A 14895-nucleotide genomic window follows, 5' to 3' on the forward strand; every position below is an offset into this window, starting at 1 on the left:
CTCGGCACTCAGTATCATGCCATACAGAGTTATGCAAGTTTTAGGGATTCCTATGCATCGGCTGCACGCTACCCAAACTACTATCTTCGGGTTTAATGCTAACAGCACTCGGCCCATGGGAAAGATCAAACTCAGATGTCAGATCGGAGATCTCAGATCCGAGGTGACTTGTTACATCATAGATGCGGACACGTCCTATAATCTGTTATTAGGACGACCATGGATTCATGCAAATCACATTGTCCCATCCACCCTACATCAAGTTATGAAGTATGTCAATGATGAAGATGAAGTTCGAACCCTGATTGCGGAGAAATACCCCTTCAGAGGAGTGGAAAATTTCCATACCGATTCAGTCTTCTACTCAGAATCGCAAGAGGAAGAAGATGTTGACAGCGGTAATGAAGCAGACGTCGAACCGGATCCGGAAGGGAATTGTCCATGGGAGTTGAACTTTGATGTAATTGATCCAGTCAAGAACAATAATAATGTACTGAGTGAGGGAGAGTGGTGCATTAATGAAGACTTTATTTTGGCGTACTTGTCTGGTGAATCTTTTAAAGTTGGACAAATAGCGAGTGATCATGATGCAGGTACCCACTCATGGCACACATTGTGTGCAGAGGCATGTCTTACACTGCCAATTAAGTCATCCTTCACTTCCGATGAAGAAGTAGAAGATGCACAAAAGGCTTTCTTCGAAGTCCCGTCCAAAAAGAAAGGGCAAAAGCCAATCTGTCTTGGGGAAGCTCAGAAGAAGATGATGGAGTCCCTCAATTTCATTACCATGAACCCAATTCTATACATTTAATGAAAAGAATGGGATATAACTTTAATGAAAAGCAGGGCTTAAACTTCGGGAGAGGAAGGCGGACACCAATTCGGATGTCTCTCACCCCCGAAGGAAAACCTCTGGACTACTACCAAAAAACCGGAAGAGGCGTGGGCTATATCACAACCCCATCAGCCTCAGAAAATGAAATCAGTAATTATTTGCGTCAGGACCATTCATCCGGGACATCTTCTTGGGAATCCGACGTCAGTGTTGGGCCTTTCTTTAAAAGTCTAACTGTAAACATGGTTTCGACCAGTCATCCGGACGAGAACGCAAGGGGTGATGAAGAATTAATCGAATTCACCGACGATCCTTAGATCAAACGCCTCAACATCTTGTGGGATATGTGCTTTGAACAACGCGAACCACCCACTGAAGATAAAGTGATCCAGGTCAACATGGGAGATGAATCTAACCCCAAGCCTATCTTCATAGCTGAAGACTTATCATCATCCGAAAAAGAAGATCTTATATCTCTCATCCGAGAATACATAGATGTCTTTGCTTGGAATTATGAAGATATGCATGGTCTTGACCCAAAAGTGGCCACACATCGTCTTAATATCGATCCGGGCGCCAAACCCGTTAAACAACAGCAACGCCGGTTTCGTCCAGAGATCATGGAATCAATTGAGTCAGAAGTCAAAAAGCTCATAGACTCAGGTTTTGTTAGGGAAGAGCAACACCCTGACTGGGTGGCTAACATCGTCCCAGTGCCCAAGAAAAACGGTAAGGTACAGATATGCATCGACTTTCGCGATCTTAATGCAGCTTGTCCAGAAGATGAGTTTCCACTTCCTATCACCGACGTTATGATCGATAACACCTGTGGATATGAAAAGATGTCTTTCATGGACGGGTTTTCAGGGTACAATCAGATCAAGATGCACCCAGAAGACGAAAAGCATACCGCTTTTAGGACACCACTGGGGGTGTATTGCTATACGGTGATGCCCTTCGGCCTGAAAAACGCGGGTGCAACTTATCAACGTGCGATGAACACAATCTTTCATGAACACCTACGAAAGAAGATCGAGTGCTATGTTGATGATATAGCAGTGAAGAGCCAACGTAAAGATGATCATCTGGCAGATCTGAAGACAATGTTCGAGATCATGCGAGCACATCAGCTGAAGATGAATCCGACAAAATCGTTTCTCGGAGTTTCAAGTGGAAAATTCCTGGGATTTATCGTTACTTCCAAGGGAATCTCTCTTGATCCAGAGAAGGTGCGTGCCATCCAAGACATGCCACCTCCGAAGAACCTTAAAGAGCTTAGAGGTTTGCAAGGCAGACTGGCCTACATTCGAAGATTTATATCGAATTTGTCAGGGCGCTGCCAACCTTTCTCTAAACTCATGAAGAAAGGAATATCCTTTGTTTGGGATGCAGAGTGTCAAAGAGCATTTGAAGAGATTAAAAGATATTTAACTCAACCGCCAGTTCTCGTGGCCCCAATATCAGGAAAACCATTCCTGTTATATGTAAGGGCCATGGAGCATTCTCTTGGTGCTTTGTTAGCTCAGAACAATGATCAAGGTCAAGAACAAGCCATCTATTACCTGAGCCTCTTGGTGCTTTGTTAGCTCAGAACAATGATCAAGGTCAAGAACAAGCCATCTATTACCTGAGCAGGACTATGATGGGAGCCGAACACCGGTACAATCCGGTCGAAAAAGAATATCTCGCCTTGGTATTCGCAATTCAAAAGATGCGACATTACCTAGTTAGACAAACAATTCACGTCATCTCTAAGGTGAATCCTTTGAGAGTTCTGATGACGAAACCATCATCTCTAAATTGCCGGCTTGCAAAATGGGCCATCCTCTTGTCACAATACGACATACAGTTCATGCCTCAAAAGGCGGTCAAGGGTCAAGCACTGGCAGACTTCTTAGCCGATCATCCAGTGTCAGGAACGTCTAAGTTGTATGAAGAATTACCTGACGAAGTCACCGAAACTTGTGTTACTCAAGAAACCATGCAGGTGTGGAAGTTGTTCTTCGACGGTGCATCCAGAGCAAATCCTCATGGAGCAATTACTACAGGGGTGGGGGTGGTACTCGTTTCCCCGAACGGTCACGTAATACCAAGGGGATTTTCCCTAATCGAACCCTGCAACAACAATGTAGCCGAATATAACGCCTTGTTATTAGGAATGCAATTTGCTGAGGAACTTCACGTTCAGCACCTCGAAGCTTACGGTGACTCTCAGCTTATCGTGAACCAAGTTCGAGGGGAATACGAAGTACATCACGAGGATCTTATCCCGTACCACTCCGCAGTGCTAAAGCAAGCTGAGAAGTTCGAAGGTTTCTTTATTGAATACATTCCACGAGCCAAGAATGCTTATGCAGATACTTTGGCCTCACTGGCAACTTCATTAGCGTTGCCTCCAGGGGATGAAACTACAATCTCGGTTGCAGGACGCAAGTTATACTATCTCAAGATTCCTACAGAAGGAAACCCTGATAAAACACTGACAGGAGAAGTCTGTACAACATTAATGGAATTTGAAGCTAGAGATTGGCGATTCCCGTATATCGACTATACTATATACGGAATATTACCTGATGATCCTAAAGATGCGGCTACTATCAAACGAAAGGCCCTCCAATTCTATTATGATGCAATCTCTCAAACCCTATACCGCAAATCATATGACGGAGTTTTGTTTTGATGTCTCTCCCGGAAGGAAGCAAAAGAGGCCCTTAAGGAAGCTCACGACGGAATGTGCGGAGCTCATCAGCCTTGAGCTAAATTAGGCGATCGTCTCCGACGAATCGGTTATTATTGGCCGAGGATGTTCGCAGATGCGGTCGACTATACTAAACGCTGTCACGAATGTCAGATTCATGGGGACTTTATCCATCAAGCCCCAGGTAATTTACATCCTACATCTACAACTTGGTCATTTGAAATGTGGGGCATGGATATTGTGGGACCAATTTCTCCTCCAACTTCTAAAGGGCACCGGTTCATTTTGGCCGTAACCGATTATTTCTCCAAGTGGGCAGAGGCAGTCCCGCTAAAAGAAGTCAAGGCAAAGAATGTGATCAAGTTCATTAAACATCACGTCATCTATCGCTTTGGAGTCCCGAGATGAATAGTTCACGATAACGGGACACAATTTGTTAGCTTTGGATTTCAAAGATTCTGTGATAAATTGCGCATCCAAAGTGTCGCATCCACGGCATATTATCCGCCGGCAAATGGTCTTGCGGAAGCTTTTAACAAAACTATCGTGAAGCTCCTCAAGAAGTTTGTCTCCAAGAGCCGACGAGATTGGTACGAAAGACTCGGCGAATGTTTGTGGGCTTACCGCACAACAGTGAGGACCCCTACAAGAGCTACGCCGTTCTCTTTGGTATATGGCTGTGAGGCCGTACTGCTATTAGAAATCCAAATTCCTTCCTTAAGAGTCGCTATCACAACTGGACTGACAGATGAAGAGAAACATGAACGACGTTTGCAGGAACTTGAAGCTTTAGATGACAAACGACTTCAGGCTCAACAACAGATTGAATTATATCAAGCTCGCATCTCTAAAGTCTATAATAAAAAGGTCAAGGAGCGGATTTTCAAGAAAGGCGATTTGGTTTTGGCTAACCGACGACCCATGGTGATGACTCATAAAACCAAAGGGAAGTTTAATCCTAATTGGGAAGGACCCTTTGTGGTAGAGACAGTCTATTCCAACGGAGCTTACCGTCTCATCAATAAAAAAGGCGACAGACTTATGATGCCAATTAATGAAAAATTTCTCAAACAATATTACCCGTAAGCTACAAGTCTCTTGAGCTTAGCTGGGTGTTGCTCATCAAATGTTTGTCTGAACAAATAAGTTCTCCTACTTTGTATGTCGTCAAGTTAACATTACACCTCTGACGATTTAAGTTGTCGAGAAATATTATAATAAAGAAAATTTCTTAAGTTGTTGGATTGATTTGGTTCAGTGGAAAAATTCTAGCGGCCTAAGAAGTGCACCCAAGATTGAAAGAGTGCTTAGCTTCCTCGAACGCAAGTTCTATGACGGTGTTTCAAATCTTCTGAACGCAAGTTGTAGCCCTGCGTTCATGGTTCCTATAAAGAGGTAGACCCACGCTAAGTGCGTTCAAGCGCAGAATTTCAACTAACAATGAAGAAATTTTTAGAGATTACCCTAACAACGGCAAAAGGAATCCTCAGCAAATAGGAATGCATCAGATCTCTCTGAGCGCAAGTCGTATGACTACAATTCAAGTCTCAGAGCTGCGTTCAGATCTGTCTGAACGCAAAGTCAGAACCCTGCGTCTTTGACAAGCTTGTGTTCAAATCATTCAAACGCAAAGGAACAGTTTTTAGAAATTCTCATATCACAAAAGAGACTATATCATTGCAGAAAATGTTCACAATTCATCATAGGCAAAAGTAATAATTGTTGCGGAAATAACAAAAGTTATTACAAGCCAAAAATCATTATAAAAGTCTTCAAAGAGAAAAAGATGCGAGGCGGGCTTTAGCCTTGGCTATACGCTCAGAATGCTTAGCGCAAACCTCTGCTTCAGCCCTCATCCTTAACTCTTTAGCAGTGGCAGTAGCAGCACCAGGTCCTGAACACAAGACTTGAAGAGCCTCCTCTATCTCAGGCTTCAAATCAGCAGTCTGCAATTTCCCCAAGCTTTCCACAGTACCTGAGAAGAAATAAATTTTCTCGCCACAGTGATAAGCCCAGCTACGGTTGATGCGTTTAAGTAAGCGCATCACCTCAAAGAATGAGTCCTGGAATTCTAAGAATGGGGCCCATCCTTGCTCAGAAATAAGGTATGCTTGCTTCACCATGTTCTCTAGAAGCTCAGTGAGGAAGTTCACACTTTCAAAATCTGGAGTAAAGGCCTTTCCAGGGGGAACCATAGCGAGGGGAGTAATCAAAGGAATGTCTCCTTGGGGCAGTTCTTCTTCATCATCAAATAGGATGAGGGGATCAGTAGCAGAAGCCCCACCTTGCAGACAAGCCAAAAGCAAAGTCAGAAATGCAGATAAATGTGAACGCAGCAGTCTAAGCATGCGTCAAGATCAGTCTGAACGCAAGGAAGCTAAACCTGCGTTGAACAGCTATGAACGCAAGACTTCTTCCTGCGTTCCAGATTAAGGGATCAGCCCTTCATCTTATCAATAAACACGGAAGTTTTCTTCCGCATTCAAGATCAAAGAACACATGAATGATTGTTCGTATCTAAGACGAACAAATCTTATCAACAAACACAGAAACTTCTCCGTGTGTTCAACGTCAAGAGTTGGATTCTTCATCGTTACAATGAACACAGGAAGTTCTTTTAGGATCCAAAGTAAAGAAGATGAACAGTTTTAACTAAGAGAAATGCAAATTCTGTGCACATTCAAGATCGAAAAGACGAATTTTATTCGTCAACATCAACCAGAACTCATCTATAGGATTTCAAGAAAACCCATTGATGAAGAATGCCTGAAACGAAGAAGGCAGTGAAACTTACCTCGAGGACCAGGCGTGGGAGGCGTCGACGTCGGCCTGGAAGAGGACCCGAAAACCTTCTCTGATGGCGGGGTAGGATGCACCATATGGTCGTCATCGCTCGAGCGAGATCTATTGGGGGCCATCGCTGGAAGATGAAACAGAACAGCTGAACAGTTTTTGGAATCAACGAGAAGAAACTCGTTTCTAATTTCAAGAAGGAAGCCTAAGCGATTAAGGTCCTTGACAAGACCAATCAAGGCTATTTATATAATTACTGTGGGTAGTATAGAGTCCCAAGACTCCCACCCCGAAGAGATCTCTTCGTCATCATTACAGTCGTTTAGACTTCTGATGAGACGCAAGACAAAGCCTTGCGTTTGAAAAATTTATAGAGGAAGCCAAACGCGATGGTCTGGAGATGCGTTCAAATACACAGCGCATACGCAATCCAATTCAAAGGCCCCAAACGCAGGGGGTGGTTCTGTTCCTCTGAACCCCTACAACTGCAAGTGGAATTATGTTACACAATAACAATTTTGTCATCATAACTACCTTATCGACTCTTATCAATAGAGCAATAAGTCCTCAAAGTTGCTCCGATCGTAACACTTGTAACTTATCGACTCTCATCAATAGAGCGATAGGTCCTCAAAGTTGCTCCGATCGCAACACTCCTAGCTTATCGACTCCCATCAATAGAGCGATAAGTCCTCAAAGTTGCTCCGATCGCAACACTTCTAACTTATCGACTCTCATCAATAGAGCGATAAGTCCTCAAAGTTGCTCCGATCACAACACTTCTAACTTATCGACTCTCATCAATAGAGCTATAGGTCCTCAAAGTTGCTCCGATCGCAACACTCCTAGCTTATCGACTCCCATCAATAGAGCGATAAGTCCTCAAAGTTGCTCCGTTCGCAACACTTCTAACTTATCGACTTTCATCAATAGAGCGATAGGTCCTCAAAGTTGCTCCGATCGTAACACTCCTAGCTTATCGACTCCCATCAATAGAGCGATAAGTCCTCAAAGTTGCTCCGATTGCAACACTTCTAACTTATCGACTCTCATCAATAGAGCGATAGGTCCTCAAAGTTGCTCCGATCACAACACTCCTAGCTTATCGACTCCCATCAATAGAGCGATAAGTCCTCAAAGTTGCTCCGATCGCAACACTTCTAACTTATCGACTCTCATCAATAGAGCGATAGGTCCTCAAAGTTGCTCCGATCGCAACACTCCTAGCTTATCGACTCCCATCAATAGAGCGATAAGTCCTCAAAGTTGCTCCGATCGCAACACTTCTAACTTATCGACTCTCATCAATAGAGCGATAGATCCCAAAAGTTGCTCCGATCGCAACACTTCTAACTTATCGACTCTCATCAATAGAGCGATAGGTCCTCAAAGTAAAGTTGCTCCGATCGCAACACTTCTAACTTATCGACTCTCATCAATAGAGCGATAGGTCCTCAAAGTTACTCTGATCGCAACACTCCTAACTTATCGACTCTTGTCAATAGAGCGATAAGTCCTCAAAGTTGCTCCGATCGCAACACTTCCAACTTATCGACTCTCATCAATATAGCGATAGGTCCCCAAAGTTGCTCCGATCGCAACACTTCTAACTTATCGACTCTCATCAATAGAGCGATAAGTCCTCAAAGTTGCTCCAAGCGCAACATTTCTAACTTATCGACTCTCGTCAATAGAGCGATAAGTCCTCAAAGTTGCTCAGATCGCAATACAGGATTATTCCAGTATTTAAGGCAAAAGCATAATACAAGAGGAATAGATAGTTGTTGTTGCAATATCAAACTGGTATTTCATCGCACTACCTTTATTCAAAGGAAAACAAGGTGACCTAAGATAAGTGTTGTTCCTACCAAAAGAACGATACAAAAGCAAGTTCATCAATTCATCAAACTAAATGAGGCTAGCTGAGACTTAATGTCAGAAAGTTTTTCTTCATGGTCGGCCCGAACCAACATCTCGGCCCGTTTTCGAAGCTCGTCATCACTGGACATCATAGCTTCTACCTCCTTCTTAGCCTCCTCCAGGGCACTAGCTTTTGTGCGATAATTCACAAGTGAGGTAGCACTTTTGACGTTGAGCTCAGTGACGATGGCTTCTTCTCGTTTGAACTGAGCCTTCATCCTAGTATCCAGCTGAGAGGGACTCGATTGCAGAGCCATCAGCTCCCCCATTTTAGATGACCTTGGCACGTCTACCACTTCCGTAGAGGCTAGAGAAATTGTCAATAAAGAGCTGTCGTTGAGGTCTCCAAGCGAGGTGGCTCTGACACCCGAGCTGGTGGTGGCGTAAGCTGTTGTGTCGGAGGAGTGGTGACAGTACTCGCCTCATGTATCATAGGATCTATATGAGAAAACTGTTTAAATACAGAGCAAGATTAGTCACAAGTAGAAACAAACGACACTTACCAGTGAGAAGTAAAGGAATGTAGGCTGACGCTTTGTCGGCAGAAGACGGGGGTGGAACATCCAAGTCATCGGGATCATCGTTGTCATCACCCAAGTTGTCATCATTGTCATTACCCCCACTTTGGTCGCCATCATCATCCATATCATCATCGCCATCGCTATGGTCCATGGGCTCATCTTCGCCTACGGAAGAAAATGCTGGTGGATCCTCAGCGATAGTAGGTTTTGACATGACCCCAGTCATAGGGCTTAACTCCGTACTTCCTGTAGGTGGTAGTAACACAGAAGCAGAAGGAGACTTGTCCGCTACCGGGTCTTGCTGGGCAGTCACAGTAAGTTCTTGGACAGGAGGTATATCTTCTGCAATATGAGAAGCAGTGGAGGCAGTATCATGAAGCGTGTCTTCGGGGACAAACTCCGCACCCCCTGCAAAAGATTCATCTCCACGCTCTTCTTCATGCAATGAATGAGCAGAAGAATCCTGGCCTCCTAAAGCAGGACCAACTGTGGGGAGACCAGGCTGAGGCGAGAGTTCCATAGCAGTCGATTCTTGTTCTTCCTCTTCGGTACACAATGCTTTCTGAGCATCCGACATAAGTTTGGAAGCAAGGGGTTCGAGCGTTAACTTCCGACGAGCTCTTTTGTCATACTTGGCTTCTTCAACCGGCCCCAACGCCCGTTTTCCAGTGGCACTCTTACTCCGAGTCTGAACTCTTGAATGTTCTACCTCACGAGTATCCGGCATCCTGACCTCTTCCTGAACTTGCTCTGGTGATTATTGCTGTTCGTCCTCTGGAATCGACTTCTCATATGATAAATATTCGCTAGCACCACGGGCGCGGAACCTTTTGGCACTCTTCTTTGAGGCGTACCATTTGCGGATGGCTTTCAAGCAAGAGGTATTCATGTTGTAAGCTGAAATTTGAGAAGCAGCTTTGTACCACGTGCAAAAGCTCAAAGAAGTACGAACGTTGGGCACCTTGTGCGGCAGTCGGAATTTCGCTCCTGTACATCCTGCTACCGAGTAATACCAAGCTCTTGCTCCTTCATACACATTACCTGTGTACGCAAGAGTAGGGTTTGGATTCCCAACATAGAGCTGATCATAGCCAAATTGCCGAGAAAAGCGATAAGGCTGATATGGTTCAATAAAGCATTTCCTCCCTTGTCGAAAAATAAGATAGCCCGGACGAATGTTTATGAGCCACCAAAAGGCACCCCTGCTAAGCATGGTGAAAGAATTTGGTCCCGGAGTGTCTTGATGAAGTTCTCCATATGCGCCGCCCTCGAAAGTGGGAAACTTACAAGCAATCTTGTAATTATAATCCCGTCTCAATATTTCACGGAATTTAACTTGATACCAACCGGCCCATTCAGAGGTTTCTAATTGCTGAACAAGAGGAGTTGAAGTGCCACTTGATTCAGGAGTCGTCATTATCGAAGGACAGTGCAACACGAACCAAGATACCAAATAAATGTATGGCATCGGCACTCGAGGGGTTGGGGTCTGAATGATAGTCTTCCCGTCGGAATCCACTTTCTTGACAGAAACAAATTCGGAAGATAGTTCCCGCAAACCACTTTGTAAGCAGCACACCATGGCTGAAAGAAGATTCAAGGGTCGTCCATAAGCCAATAGAACAGCAGGATATAAGACCTCTACGGTAATAGCATCCACCGGTCTTGTGGGTACCACACAACGCTTCAACCAGAGAGTCAGAAAACCAGCGAACAAAGCCATGTTAGAGATAGGAACTTCTGCCTGATAGTGGAAGCTTTCGAACGTGGTAAACGCCGGGAAGACATCCTCCTCAACCTCGCAAGTATAATGAGAAGTTGCGTCATTGATACTGGCGGCTAAGCGAGTCACATCGGCTTCTTTGTCCCATAGATTGCGGAAAAGATACTCCGACCACTGTCCTTGTTTTACACCACTTGCTCTTTTCCCGGTAATTTGCGCACATATCTGGAAATGGCACATCAATTCCCAGTAAGTGTCGTAGACTTCGGGAGCACCATTTTTCAGGATCTCTAATTCTCTGCTTCCGAGAACAAACTCCTCATAAGGCAATTCTCCAAAGGACAATCCAGAAATTTTAAACATTTCGTGGAGAGCGAAGCCCAGTTCACCAACTGGGGTGAAAAAGGTGCCGGTGTGAGGGTTGTAGAATTCCAGCATAGCAAAGAGTCCGCTGTAATTCGGAGAAATGCCATATCAAGTGGCCATTATTGGAACTCTCAAATCCAAAATTCTCAAAGGTTCTTCTAGTTCCTCCAAGACGAATTTTATCATCCGGGCCCACCAGTCCGTATCACTGGAGTGAACCCAAGTAGGGGCCCTAAAATCCCGAGCAGGGAATTCTCCTTTGACAGAAATAAATATTCTAATGAACACCTCCGCCAATTTAGCAGGCTCTCCGACAGGATGCTCTTTTTGGAATAAACCTGGCTTCAAAGCCATAAAATTATTGAAACCAGCCGGATGAGTGCCACGATGAGTAATGTGCCCCGTAGCAATACCACCTTGATCCTGAACAAGTTCCCAGTTCATCTGTCGCGGGATAGAAGTGCACTGATAATAAGAAAGCGGCCACATCCGCTCCAAATTTGGAAGGAAAAGGCGACGATTATTAACAGTCCTCAGCCATTTGTAGTTCCCTTCCGACACCCGCTTAGGGTCCATCTTAACAGAATCCCCGAAAAGAAAGGATGGTTTCTGTAAAATCTCAAGTTCAGTGGTTTTAAATTTAGCATCCGTAACCAAGGATCTAAGAGTCTCGGGGAAGGCTTGGGTGATGAGCTTCGACTGTTCTTTGTGGGTATTCTGAAATATTGGATACTCGAAGGCAAAACTGAAGATTGTATTCTTCACCGCACCTCCCGCGTGACCAAAGTAGTAGTTGAACGAAAGAGGATCGTTGGAGTAGAACACTGCAAAATAAGAAAAAAAATCAATCAGAAGAAGTCTAACTCAAGAATACAAGTCTCAGACCTGTGTCCAGATCATTTAATGCAGAGCCTTAACCTGCAGCTAATTTTTTGGACGCAAGGTTTAGACCTGCGTTCGGATTCTCGAACGTAGGGTCTCAACCTGCATCTAAATTTTTGAACGCAAGGTTTAGACCTGCGTTCAGATTCTCGAACGCAGGGTCTCAACCCACATCTAAAATTTTGAACGAAAGATTCAGACCTGCGTTCGGAGTCTTGAACGCAGAGTCTCAACCTACCTCTAAGATTTTAAACGCAGGGTCTAAACCTGCGTTGAAATTTTATGAACGATGGAGCTAGCCATGCGTTTTCTTGAAATTGATTACCAGCTCAGAATTATCTCTTGAGCTTAAATACAGATCGTCAATCAGGGGTCAGGGACGTGAGATCTATCAAACCAACTTCCAATGGTTCAATCTTACCATTAGTTGAAGAAACCAGCGACGAAGGCATGAGAACTTGATCATCCCCGGAGGTTCTAGCCGAAGGAACATCCTGAGCTTGGGCGGTCTTCGATTTAGAAGCCATTTTCTTCTTGGGTCCCATGGCAACCGTGGCGAGGAAGACGAAGATGGGCGAAGTATTTAGGAACGGATCCTTTCCTCCGTTGAAGCGCTGGAGAAGATGAACAGGAGCCCTGTTTAGAAATCGAGTAAAAAGGGGAAAAGTCGAATGACCTTTTGATTTGACCTCAGTAACCCATTTATACACAGCTGTAGCTGTCAAATCGAAGCGGGATTTTAGGCAAAATCTCACCCGAAACGTGATTCTCGCGTTTTCAAAAAGGGGGGTTTCAACTTCCGAACGCAACTTCACGTTTCAACAGTCGAACACATGATTTGGACATGCGTTCTGGTGATCAACCTCAGCCTATCACGTAACTAACCCTTTCAAAAGGGTTAATATTCCAAATAATGGCGATATGGACGAGACTATTGCCCCAGACGAGCTGATCAAGAAAGAAGATAAAGTGAATCCCTTTGAGGCCGTCTTCCTGACTAAGCTGGGGATAAAGTCCTTCTGATATAGGCTTATGGTTCTCTCCATCTATGATGTCAGATCTGTCTTAAACTCAGAAATACCCAGCTTCCCTGAAGATGACGAACTTAGTCAAACAAGCTAAAGCCCAAAAGTCATTACAGATGAACAAAAAAAAAGAATGATGAAGTCAACGAAGACGCTTCACTCAATCTGCGATGAGGTGCATTTGATCAACAAAATTTTTGGATTCCAAAGTGTTTCGAAAATTCGTCCCAGTCAACCGCGAACTTTCGAAAACTTTGGAGGGGGTTCTGTAGGCTGTCCAAAAATAATAATAGATAGCTGATTCCCCATCAAACACCGATAATGGAAGTTACAATCTGACGACTTCCAGGAGGTTACAATTTGAAGACTTTCACATATCAAAGAGCTAAGGCAAAGATTACAAAACGACGATCTTTCGCAACGCTCTAACAGAAAGAGATTACAAATCGACGATCTCTTCAAACCAAGACGTGGAAGTCCTCCCTACGTACCATCAACCGCTGCAAACTTGAATGCAGCTTCTTATGTGAGATGATTGATCTTGATGGCTGCGACAACAACATGACTAATATTATATTAGCAACTATTAGAGGTGCTGATGAGCAGTGTAATGATATTCGACACACTGAGGGACACATGATTAAACCATGCAAAGAAATCTTAGTGGAGATCGTGACCTGCAGTTGATAAAGCGTTATTGAGACGCCTCAATTGTCACAAATAGCCTGAATAAGACCTTCTTTACTGGTCATTGGTGTCATCCATAAAGACAGAGAAACCCGAATCCAGCTTCAACAATCAGCCACTGAACGCAGCTCCAATCGCTGCCAAGCACAGCTCGAACGCAGCTCAAATCAGCCGCTGAACGCAGCTCAAATCAGCTTTACTGGTCATTGGTGTCATCCATAAAGACAGAGAAACCCGAATCCAGCTTCAACAATCAGCCACTGAACGCAGCTCCAATCGCTGCCAAGCACAGCTCGAACGCAGCTCCAATCGCTGCCAAGCACAGCTCGAACGCGAACGCAGCTCAATATCGCTGCAGAACGCACCTCCAGATGTTGCGTTCAAACACAGAATCTATGCCAGAACGCATGTCAAAGTTCTGACTTGTTCAAACGCGATCCATGCAGTTTCAAAAACCGCTCATCACCCACGATCGGGGGAGTGGTTTTAGTGGGTTGTTACAACCGATTAATGAGGCAACTAAACCCTCATTTAGGAGCGGATTATGGGGGCGGTTACACCCCTAATCTCCCTATAAATACCAAGCAAACTCAACAGAGTAAAGGGGATCTTTTCGGGATTTTTGGAGATCGGATTTTGATCACTTGGAGAGGATCTTTCGATCAGATTTTTCCAGAATCAGAAAAAGAGGATTGACTCCTTACATAGTCTGGGGAATCAACAAACGGAGGAGCTCTAAACCGTCGATACTTGGCCTATTAACCGAATTATTTTCGGTTTGAATAACTCTATTACGAGAGTTTGTTGCTTGTTCTGAATCACGAAACTCGTCAAGAGTTATCAGCCAGACAAGACTGTTGTTCCAGTGAGCATAGATATTCGGATCGTCAACGAGAAGCAAACTCGACGCAAGCATTCGAGTGAGGCATCTCATCGCTACCAAGAAGGACCCAGAATTAAACAAAGGAGAGAATCCAGATCATTCTCTTCTCTTTTGTAATCAGAAATCCAATTGTAATAGAGAGTTAATCGAGAGTTGAGAGATTTGTAAACATTCTTTTTCTAAACAGTTAGAGAGAATAAAATCAGATACATTTCTTTCATTCATTTTTTCTTATTACAAATTTTCCACAAACAGAACTCAGTGTAGTCGACTAATCTGTATTGTAGTCGACTACAGATACAGTTTTTCCAGATTTTAAAGTTTGAATTTGTGACTGTTTATAGCCGTTTTTAAATGTTTTTAAAGTTCAAAAAATTATCTTTTCAAGGGCTATAAATAGGTTATCTGTTCAGAAAAAATACAGAGACTTACATACCCATAAGCTTTGATCTTTGTGTATTTTTTCAAGTGAAAAATATTCAGATTTTGAGAAAAAGAAAAGTTTCTGAAATTGCCTCTGAACATCATTCAAATACTTATTGTTTAGGCAATTTACAGAAGT

Source organism: Asparagus officinalis, chromosome 5, assembly GCF_001876935.1.
Source record: "Asparagus officinalis chromosome 5, Aspof.V1, whole genome shotgun sequence".
Lineage (NCBI taxonomy): Eukaryota > Viridiplantae > Streptophyta > Magnoliopsida > Asparagales > Asparagaceae > Asparagus > Asparagus officinalis.